The 12,725-nt window shown below is 32.8% G+C and overlaps 1 long non-coding RNA gene across 1 annotated transcript; it reads right to left on the bottom strand.

Moving 5' to 3' along the window:
• Positions 1-5,577: 5,577 nt before the first annotated feature.
• LOC117209331 lies at positions 5,578-5,998 on the bottom strand. Its single transcript, XR_004487904.1, has 3 exons — positions 5,959-5,998; positions 5,779-5,875; positions 5,578-5,616 (listed from the first exon to the last, which is right to left on the bottom strand). It is a non-coding gene; the product is annotated as an uncharacterized LOC117209331 (long non-coding RNA).
• Positions 5,999-12,725: the final 6,727 nt, after the last annotated feature.

Raw genomic sequence — 12,725 nt, 5'->3', positions numbered from 1 at the left:
CTTTGATAGCAAAAACTAAAATAGAATTGATTATAATAAATTTTGAATATAGGAGATTGAAAATTGAAATGGTTTATCAATTGGGCTGATTTCAAACTAATCTCGTAAAAAAGTTGTAAAGAGGAGAAATATAGCTTTAAGAAATACGCAATTAGTCGAGTGTTTACGGTACGTGCCAATAACAAGACAAGCTTTTGACTTTTGGAGAAGTCGACTGTAACAAAAATATATTATATTATATTATATTATATTATATATTATATTATATATTATAGCTATAATTTTAGCAGATACTGTTTATCTATTTCGTTTTGCGTGTATTAACGTCCTCATGGTGTATCGTATAGTAATTAATGCATCAGATTATATACATATCGGTGTTTGTAGGTAACACGTTATACAGAGTGGAGAAGCAGCATCAAATTGTCACGATTGCGAAATAAAATGAGTGAACGGCTGGTGAACGAGCAAAATACTCGTACAATAACAAGTGAATGTAAAGGGAGCTCTAAATTCCAAGAAATTCCATTTTATCAGCCGAACAAAATGTATAATCTGATAACGTTTTGAGGATAGTAAGTTAGGCAGGCGAAAAAAATAGGTGTTAACGAACAAGTATAACAGATACAGTAGTAAATATTCAACAATTTTTCAACCGTAATGTATTTATACACAAATCTGCGTACTTTGTATCAAAGTTTCTGTTGAAAATGACAACGTGAGTTCGTGCTCGCCATCCATATGCAGATGCGTTAGTGATAAGAAATAGTAACTAGAGGATGATGCTAGTTACAATCGATAGATTTAATCGATAGGCTTAAGATGCTTTTTTGTTTTTATCCCTAGTTTTTGTAAGCGTGTGCAATAAAGGCTTTTTTTGGCTCAGAACGGTGTAATAGATTTATCCATTCAATAAAATAATAACTACTCTGATCTTACCTCTGAGTATAGAAATAACAACAGTTTCGATACATATATTTTTATGTACAGCATGTATAAAAAGTGTCAGGGCGTATAAGTGTCCACTAGCGTGATTTCGGAGGATCGGAGCCTCTGGATCGATTGATTCATGCAAAATTTTGTAAAAATTGACGTTTGCTGGCACCGTATGTTACTTAGCACGAGGATCAAATGGAACTTTACTGGGAAAGTATATTTGGATACCATGATGTGCAAGATATTATTCTTGTATATGTAGGATTTGTATACATTTTAATCAATTTACTTTTTTTAATCAATTTAATCCTCATTTTATCAATAAATCCAAATATTTTGCCATCTATCTCTATTACCGACTATCGAATTGTTCGTTGTTCCAAAAATGTGTTGCGCGCAATACTGGGCACTATTAAATAAATTTTCATTTAAATAATTGTTTAAATGTTAAAAGACAGAAATAAATTATTTGCAATTTCAACAAGTTTAAATATATTATTCAAAATAATGAGATTAATTGTTATTTACAAATTTTATTTTCTATTTATTCTAAAAGAAAGCTAATAAAATCAGAATCTTTGTTTGAAAGTCTTTTTTCACACAGTAGATAATTCTGTAATAATGTGAAATCACGCTGATTGCTCCATTCTGTTTATCACGGGCTATCCCACCTGCTAACGAAAACTTGTTGTTTTCTCGTTGATGTCACATTGCTTACTTTCTACCTGACTGCGAAATATAAACTTGTTGCGAATAATCTCGATGTAAGACCCAATGGAATTTCAACGTCATTTCTCCAGAAAACGGTTCAATTGCGACTCATAGCTTATTTTGAAAAGTTGGCAAGTTGGTCCTCGCGATGAGTAGACGTTTGTAAAACTGTATCATCAAGAGTTGTAGAATTAGGGTGGTCCGGTCAAATAAGTGTATTTTTTATATACTCTGTACATATACAGGCTTTTCCAGAATAATTCCATACCGCCAGACAGGATAAGACATCAAACAAGAAAAAAACATTTTTCTTTTCTTCAGCTTATTTTTGCGCGTAAACTTTTTGTATTTAAAGCTAAAGTTTGAAATAGTTGTCGATACTCTGTCACACTGAACGTATTTGATTGTAAGCTAGCTCAAGCAGAAACAAAGCCTTATACAAGAAAACTTCATCCTCTTCCTTTGACTTACTTTTGCATACAGAAAAATCTGCAGTCTAAGTGTGCTATCCTGAGATTCCTTGATTATACATATCTTTTCTAAATTTTTCGTTTCTGTTAACAAAACTTCCATAAATGATAAAGTGCAGGTATTCCTAAAGGAAGAAAATGTAAAGAAACTAAAATTAACGCCCAAACACCCAAAATTTCAACATTAACCCGCCATATATATATTGTTAAATATGTAAATTCGCACGTTCGTGGGGAGACGCGATCTCGAGGAAGTGCGCCAACGGGAGTCGTAAATTCCCGTTACGATTGACTAATCGACGCCACGAATCGTTCAATCCCTTATTTCTTTTGGGATAATAAGGGTAGTTAACTTGAAGAGAACGCTGCTATTAACAGGTTATTATATATGTCGGAGATGAAAGGAAAACCGGAGCCTTCCCTTTGCAATTTTGAGGAAGCCTTCTAATGCTTTAGCCTAGATTTTATCATAACTGTAATTAAGCAATTGTCATTTGTAATTGTTTGACATTTGTGAAAGCGAAACTGGGTTCGAGGTGACAACTGGTCGCCGAACGTAGCCACGGTCACGGGATAAACGTTTTGCCTGACGAAGGTGTGGATCGATTGTATTGTTCTCCCTAGAAATCACATAGAATTGTACTTTAGAGATGCTGATATAATGGGACACACGTTGTATTAGGAATCAATCTCCAGACAGAAACAGGTCGTCCCATATAACGTAATACGTTATACCGTCATACCATATAACGTATTACGTTATAACGTTATAACGTTATACCATATAACGTAATACGTTATAACGTCATCCCATAAAACGTAATACGTTATAACGTCATACCATTTAACCTAATACGTTATAACGGCATACCATATGATGTATTACGATATAACGTTATAACATATAACGTAATGCGTTATAACGTTATAACATATAACGTAATACGTTATAACGTCATCCCATATAACGTAATACGTAATAACGTCATACCATATAACGTATTACGTTATAAAGTTATAGCATATAACGTTATACGTTATAACGTCATAGCACACAACGTATTACGTTATAACGTTATAAAATATAACGTAATACGTTATAACGTCATACCATATAACGTAATACGTTATAAAGTTATATCATGTAAAGTAATACGTTATAACGTTATACCATATATCGTTACATATGTCACGACCGGCATACTTCAAATCCGACGGACTGACGATAGAGATAAAGCACTCGGCGACAATGTATATCGCTGAAGTGCCTAATGAACCATCAACATCCCAACGGTCCTTCCACCGAAGGTTCTAGAAGAAAGAGCACGTGGCAACGATCGCGGACGCCTAGCAAATGCATGGACGGTGGGGATGTTGAGGGATGACAAAAGAAAGTAATCGGATCCGATCGAAAGTAAAATCATAAGAGTCAGTCTTAGAAAGTCACGCCTAGAGTTCGGAAGTAGATTGTAAAGTGTATTGATGTTAGAAAAAAAATAAAGTTTTCTTTTTTTATTTTTTACCTCAAATTCCTTTTTTATTTTGTTATTTTACGTGACACATACATCGACACTCTGTGTTACCACAGATTTTATACGAAATAGTGAAATTGGAAATTGAATACTGTATTCAGAGTTAAAATATAATGCTATATGGAAATGAAATAGCACTTCAAAGACTTGATAGATTTCGTTAATAAAATAAAGCAAAATAAATCTTTAACTCACTCACTACAAATTTATGGTATTGATTAAAATCAATGAATGTAGAGTTACTTCCGATTAAGGGTACAACTGTTATAAATTAAGAGCATAATTACATTGAATTAATGGGAAAATGTTGTTATAAATTATTGATATAACTGTTAAGAATTAATGATGTAATTGTTTTAGATTAATGGCTTAAATGTTATTAAATAATCTTCATTAGCTACTACACTTCATAGAATAACAAGAGATAATTTTTCTTATATAACGTTTCATTCATAAAATCTATCATTAAAGTATATCTTCATAAAAATATCATTCCATACTAACGGTATATTTGGTGTCATACGAGATAACAGTTACCAGTGATGACATATGTAACTTTATAAAGATATCTCGTTTTATTATATATTAAAAGAATGTACTCATTGCTGCTATATTTCAGATGAAAAAAAGGAGGCAACGATTTTACAGTAAAATCGTTCGTTTACAACTGATTCATTTACATTTCATGATAATACTGTGCATTCTGAATATGCTATGATTTGGTTTAAAATAATAAATAGTCCATTCTTGCATACTATTGCTCCGGCTTTACTTGTATTTTCGATATTGGTATAAATAGAAAGACAATTAATGTCGTTCGAGTCTATTTTCGGATCATTTATATTACGTTTAATCCATATAGTTATTATATGAGACATAGTATCGTAAAATTTTAAAGAATAAAACGTTCGTACAGGAAGTACATTTTATAAGAACTCCAACAAATCTGCGTGTGCACCTAAAATACAAACTGATAGTGATTGTTCATAAGTTTATATACATTATCTAATGTCAATCGAAGGTATCAATTCTTTTTCTCCATAAGAGTACTTTTTCATTTATATGTGTTCAAAAATACATGTGTTCAACCGTGAAGCATATGTCACCTACAACGAAAAAGAGTTTTCCTATACTTAATATTTCCTTTATATACCTATGAAAGTCTATTCTTCGCGTAGTATGAAATTATGAATAAATCTGGAATATTGTTCAATCTGAAAAGAAAAATAACTTATTGACATCATTCATTGATACGAGATTCAGAATGTTTGTTTTGTCTTGCAGAGAAAGAAGGCAGCCCTTTCTTTTAATGTGAAATAAAAAGCGAAAATTTGAAAACAGATTTTTTGGAAATTTACTTGCAAATATCGTTTTCAATATCGTGATTTTCTTCCCAATGGTACTGTACTTTCAAATTTTCCAGTATCCCTCTAAAAACAAAAAGTCGAACCTCGTTATCATTAACATAGGCATTACAAGGAAGAGAAGTATTAGAAAGCAGCTCCTTCTTATTATGGATTTCTTTATAATCGTGTAAATAAGAAATTCCGGAAATTTTTTCCTCAAGAATTTAATTCTTGTGTTTTGATTGATAATTATTACACTGCATACTAACTTTTCGCATACTGTTCGCGTCTAACAATTTCCTAATAATAACTACTTCAAAATTACATATGTTCTTGCACGAATTCAAAAGTACGTATGATACAATTACAATTGATTCTAAAATAATAATTATTTAAAGATATTAAGATACTAATTAAACGTTTCACTATATTTCAAAATCTGGAACAACAAATTTTTATTTATAAAAAATGAAACTGTCTTTATATATTCTTTGTCATGATGCTATTTCTTATTACCATGTCGACATTTTTTAAAATTCATTTTGTTATCTCTACGCAATATGAAAATTCATATACTGCTTAATATTTTTTACATATTATCCATCCACCGCATGATATCTCCTGAAAAATCAAAATATTAATGTTATATTATTACAATGCTTCTTAAATTTCAATTTTTGACAAATTTGAAATCCAATATATTTTGCACAATTATTATTTATCAAAAAATTCTAAGTTAGTAACTTTCTTTTCAAATGGCAAATAACATATACATTGACTTACCTGTAAGTTTTTGTTCCTAATCATAATTTCCTCTTATAGAACATCGTTATTGTTCTCATAATTACTACCAGTGTCATAGATATTGTAGTGGCTACAACTGAATTAATAGAAAATGATAAATAACTGTGTATAACACTAACACATAACTGTGTATAACAATGACACATAACTTTTACTTACATATCAGTCGATAAGGGATTACTGTGATATCCTGTTGATGTTTCTTAAGGCACTTGATTAGGTGCGATACGGTATCATTCCTTATGGTATACTGTAGATAAGTATTTTAGAAAATAACAAGAATAAATCTAAATTATTCAGAGGTTCCAGTTTCGGCTTAGACATAAATACAGGACCATTTGCAAAGAAGAAAGGGTGCGTTTCTACAGCCTCGTTATAGTAACCATGAATACCAATCTCTGAATTACTGGTTACTAAACATAAATATCCTATAAAATTTAATATATTTCTTTAATTTTTAATACATACATGAGATAGTAGTTCTAAATTATGAATCATCCTACCTGTGATATTACACTTTTCCTTATAATATCATCACCCAAGTGAACAACATTAAGATCATGTAAACCATGTCATCCTATCTTACTGTGAAGATACTTAGTTATGTTATCTAACGTTACAAAAATATCATCAAATTCAAGTCCTTTTATTCACATCACATGGCCACGGCGATCTGGTTCTTCGTTATATAATGTTCTAAAATTTGTCGTATATATAGGATGTACAAACCGTGATATCAAGGTATCAGTTCTTCCTTCCCAAGGGACAGTTTCATTAAAATTCTGATAGAAATAAAGATTAATTATTAATATTCTAACAATCATATATGTTAAATACATTATAGTCAACGATATATACCTGAGCGAATGTAGGAGTGATTCCTTGATAATTATAAATGTCATCAGCCCACATCATTGTGCCACTTCTTTGTACTCCAGCCTCTAGATTAACAGCCTAAACAAACATACAAAATTTTATAGAAGCTGTACAAAATATAGTATATATGAGCAATATTGAAGCGTTCAAGGGGATATAAAGGTAACGTACATCACATACACGTGTACTCTCATGCAACAAAATACAATTAGATTTAATAGTATAAGCTCTTTTATTCATCATAATAGATTGGAAATTTAAGTGTCTTACGAGGGTGAGTAAAAAGTTACCCGCTCTGTCGGTGTAGAATTTATTTTAAGCAATTGTCAAAAAAGACATACATCATTTTTTGACATAATCACTCAATTTCTGTATACACTTTGTCCATTTGCTGAAGGACCTTCGTATTTTCTCGTTAAAAAATGTTTTGGGCTGAGCTGCGAACCACGAATGCATCGTCGTCTTCACCTTTTCATCAGCTTTCTCGGCATCCATCTCGCACAAACTTTTTAAAACCCAAATCTGTCGTGCACTATTGCATAAGCAGAGCCGTGGCTGATTTGCAAATGATTTGCCACATTATCCAGTGTCACTCGTCTATTCCATAGAGCATAAGTTCATGAGCACGTTCAATGTTGTCATCGTGGATGTGGACGGGCGTCCAGCTGTTTTTTCATAACACTTGTGCGATCTTCTTTGAACTTTTGTGCCCATTCAAACACACTTCGTGACAAAACACTTTCTCCATAATGTGCATTAAATCTTTGATAAATATAGGCATCAAACATAACCTGCGACCACAAGAAACAGCATCCTGCACTGTTTTCCTGCAAATCGCCATTGAAAAGCGCCATTACTCGCGCAACGGTCACAAACGAATTGACGTAACACAATGAAACCTGCGCAGCAGCACTGAACAGATATTGACGTCATACGAAGAGTGCAGATGGATCAATACGGTCGACAGAAGTTTTAACTATCTGGAGTGCGGATAAATTTTTACCGAGAGTCGTATAGGAATCTATAATCTGTAAGTACACCTTTGGCTGAATGGAAATTTCTCTTACATATAGTCAAAAACGCAGAAACAGTGTATTGAATTGGAAAGTGATAAAAAATAAGCGAAGTTTCGAGGTTGCATGTGATTGCATGAGTACACAGGACGTTTTTAGCGAATAAAAAATAATTTTGAAAGACACGAGACTTATCTTGTATTTTATGCACTCTCTGTGTCCGAATCTCCAGAAGCTCTCTATCTTATGAAGTGTTTTAGATTAGCCGGAAAATTTTGTATGTACATACAAGAAGTATACGATCTAAGTGGAATATTCCATTATTCTCTTGATACAACAGAAACGAAATTTACAGAACTTCTCAGAAAGTTGGTTTATTATTACCAAATTAATAGAATTAATATACGTTTATCATCTTTACATACCTAAGTCGTGGAGGTTTATCGTGCGTAAAAAATTAGTGTCGTTTCAAAGTTACATTTCGTACATTTTAAGCCTATAATTTGTAACGTACAAAACAATATAAATTTGAGCTGTTTCTTATCTCCACAATAAGAAAATCCAACTTTACGTTTTTTACACAATGATATTTATGGAACAGTAATATCATATTATTGCATCGCTTGGAGAATGAAGTCAAGGTACGATGTGACCCTAGTGTAAACGCTGGGATACCCAGCTGTGCCGCACTTATAAGCATAAGACACAATACCTATTAAATACGAGGTTCATTCATGTTGTATCAGCAGTGGTCCGCCGCGGTCAGCCTGAAAGGATCGTTAAATTTTTAATCAAAGATACTGAAATATATCGATCGAATTGTATTGAAATTATACTTATATACAGTAATAATCTTCTATTGATTTGTGTATTGAAATACTCCAATTTATAATGTACATGTTATATGTATTTTGAGCAAAACTAAGATTAGAAGGAAATTAGATTAAATACCATAATGAGGTGTGAGAAGTGGGCAAGACTATTAAATTGTGTTTATCTATTATTCCTAATGTTTAAGACGTCGATTTGATGTTAATTCGAATTGACGTGTCTTCAGATACCGTATAGTTTGTAGTAACTCTATAACTTAATTACCGTACAAGAATCCTCTCCACCCTGAGCATGTTCGGCGCATATTATACCATCAGTGATATCAGGTGCATTAGGAAATTTGGAATAAGCTATTTTGCATTCGGCGTTCTTAATCACTGGCATTTGTACTTCCATTAATGCATTACGTCGTGGTCGTCCTACGAAGAAAATAAGAAAGATATTTAAGACTGGAACTGTTTAATTTTATTATAAAATTGATATCACTTACTATATCTTAATGCTCCCCATCCAGCAACAAGGGGGTTATAGCCGACGAAGTTGCTCTTTCGTAGGGGCTCTTTCGTACAAATGGGATATACGTACCCTGAAAAATAAAAAAATAAATGAAAATGCAGGAAACGAATGACCAAAAGTATGAGAAAGAATTGTACACGCTTTATGACACAATATATGTGTACAGTAAGAAATTTCAGGATATGATACTTCAGTAATGCTCAATAGCATATATATATATATATATATATATATATATGTCGGATCAGGATTCGAATTTTGGGCGCGCGACGACTCTTCATGTGGACTAGCCATCGTCTCACAAAGCCGAGATTTTATTTACACGTATATACAGGTCTATCACTAAGCTTAACAAATAATAAGTACAACTAATAATAAGTCTAACAAACACTAAGCCTAATGAATAACACGATCTACGAATAATTAAATTAAATAATACTATTAGCAATGTTTGAGTTCAAACGAATCCACGGTCACCGGGATAACTCCTTACTAAGCGAAACTAACTTAGACGCAAATGCGATCGTCGAAAATGCTCGATGTATCACTCTCCAAGGCAATCGCAAGAATGCCAGCCTCGTGGAGATTTTTCTCCCTGTACGATTGCATTTTGTTTTCTATCCCCGTTTGGAAGCATCGAGAAGGTTCCAAACGCCGTTGCTAGGCACACTCGTTGGAAGCATCGAGAGAGTTCCAAACGCCGTTGCTAGGCAGTTTCTGCCTGGAGTTTTGGTTACTAAATACAATGTATGTCCCATTGCATCGGCACCTCCGAGGCAACATCACACGTGGCTCGGCCCGCTCTCGAGGCCGCATGCCGCCACAACCACACTTCTCGGAAAACACATACAACCACTCCAGACCTCCGTTAGATAAAACATCCATCCCGTGACCGTGGCTACGTTCAGCGATAGATTGTCACCTCGAACCCAATCTCGCTTATTACAAATCTTAAACAATTACAACTATAATAAAATCTAGGCTAAGGTACTAGAGGATGTTCCCAAAATTTCCAAGGAAGGGCTTCGGCTTTCCTTTCATCTCCGACATATATATATATATATATTTGAGGACTTACTCGAAAATGGCACCTCCTCCACCAATCTAAGAATGGCAATATTATGATTGTGTATGTTTTCTATTCCATCCATATGTGCACAATGTGCTGCGGTCAAAACATGCCTAGCCGATATCAGGGAACCTCCGCACTTCCATAGTGGTTTGTCTGGGTTTCGGGGATTACGAAAACCTAATGCAGCGATCCATGGCCAAGCGCCTAAAATGCAATAGTCATAGTTGTGAATATACATAATTTTTTCTCACATAATGAGTAACAACGATTATTACCTATTCGATATTCGATCATACAGCAGACGATAAGTACATACGTACAAATACTCTGAAATAGAGATTTGATAAAGACAGAAATTAAATTTTTATTCCAGTGGAATACAAATTATTAAATAATTCTATATAATTTCTATTTGAACTATACTGAACTATAAAGTTCAAACGTGTAATTTCTGCCCTAACAGTTTTTGATCTCTATCCATATTATTACTCCTATATCAATTTTTTATTTCAAGCAAAAAGATACTCTTCCTAACATGAAGTAAAAGAAAGAAATAATTCAAGTTAATAAGTAAAGTTACTACTGATAGAATCATAGCATTATTATTTAGTCTAATTGAAATGTACATTGATGTGCTGTTTAATGCCTTTAAAGTTCATTCTTTGCAGTAAATGGCTTATTATTAATCGGAAAGAAAGACATAAAACGTACCAAGTTCAGCTGGTTTACCATCGACCACCCTGGTATGAGAGACGTTGCTAAAACCACAGTATGGTGGTCGCAAAGCCTTATACTTATACACAGTTTTTATTAAAATTTCTCTCTTCTCTTTGTTTGGATCGTTCGGACAGCAAACGATCGTAACATTGCCCTGGTATCTGCACACTGATCGTCTATAAAAATCGGTGGCTGTACGGTACTGTATCTGCCATATTTCTTGCAGAGGTTTACATTTTCTGTAGTCAAGGCACCTGCCTTCTTGATTGTCCGGTGTGGTACATTCTGGATCAAACAATTTTAAAACATTTATACAGTTCAAAGATGCGTAAGAAAGCGACACCGATTACTCAACTTTCGAAGTAAAAAGCCGATCAAGTCCACCGGATTGCCCTACAGACACGTATTAATCCGTAAGAGTTAGTCATCATGTTGATAATAATTATCTAAAGAAACTCACGTGAAAATATAAAATTTTAATTGTCATATTAATAATTTAATTATAATTTAATAATAATAATTTAATTTAAAATGAGTGAGGGCTAGGAGATCATTTGGATCGGTGGAGATAGGAGTTAGCGGGCGGGAATTGAGGACTGCTTCTATTTCTATGATAAGAATATTACGGTGTTAAGCTCATATGTTTCTGTTTCTCCACTCGCGCTGCGCCATAATATCCTTTGATATTTCCGATCCTCTGGTCGTACGAGGAATTGCCGATACATTTTCTCGATGTCGCCAGTGAGTACGTACTGATGAGCGCGGAATCTAATTAATATACAAAATAAATTGTGAATTGATTCGAGAATATAGGATTTCCCCATTTTCATGATTATCGTGATTTTTGTATAAATATATTTTTTAACATACTAATAATTAGGTACTTATAAATTAGTATTATCAATTATTTTGCATTTATAATTCCGCCTCTAGTATAAGTGTTAATTGAAAACTAACTTTATGTTTCAAAAAGTACTAGCAAAGTCGTTGAGTAACAAGCCACTGATGCTAACACAAATAGCATTGTCGTAATTAAATATTTCTAAATATTCATTTTTCATTTTGAACCTGTGGAAACAATTTATTATATATACTATTAGCTAAGTAATTGCATATTTAATTAAGTCGAAATATAAAACTTAGTTATTTTAATAATTTAGAAAATAAAAAACTGACAAACATTTCAATTTAATTTATGGTTGGAACAAAAGACAGTTATTTTTCATTAATTGAAATATTGCAATGCAGAGTACTTTCCAAAATACGCCGAGAGTATTCCTGATGGTGAAACGAGCGTTGCTTCATCGAACGCAGCTAAAGAAAACATCTATGTAGTTGGTGGTACGATGCCTGAAATAGAGGGCGATAAATTGTACAATACCTGTACTATTTGGGGTCCCGATGGAACTTTGATAGCAAAACACCGAAAGGTAAGTAATATATTCCTTTATGGCTTTGAATTTGAAAATATTGGGGTGAAGAAAGTGACTCTATCTAGGAATAATTTAGGAATATACATATGTACATACGTATACTATAACCAATTCTATAATTTACGGTTTATAAAATACGTTATGATACGGGAAACGCCCATTTTTGTTGTAATGTGTTTGTTGTTGTATAAATTTTTCACATACTTAAAATATTATTATACTTATTTTTTCTCCTTTTTAAACATTATTAAATGATAAGATTTTTTAATAAAAGAAAGTGATAGCTGTCAGTTATTAAATAAAAAATAATTAAAGTTTAGGAGTTGGTAACTTTGATATTAAATTACAAAAGTTGCAGCAATAGAATTAGCGACCACATTTTTATGTTATTAGGTACATCTATTCGACATCGACATTCCTAATAAGATTACTTTTCGAGAGAGTGATTCACTCAGTCCTGGTAACTCC

This window comes from Bombus bifarius, unplaced genomic scaffold (assembly GCF_011952205.1).
Source record: "Bombus bifarius isolate JDL3187 unplaced genomic scaffold, Bbif_JDL3187 scf7180000008171_frag, whole genome shotgun sequence".
Taxonomy (NCBI): domain Eukaryota; kingdom Metazoa; phylum Arthropoda; class Insecta; order Hymenoptera; family Apidae; genus Bombus; species Bombus bifarius.
The sequence above is the reverse complement of the archived record's forward strand: the minus strand, read 5'-3'. Positions and strand labels throughout refer to the sequence as shown.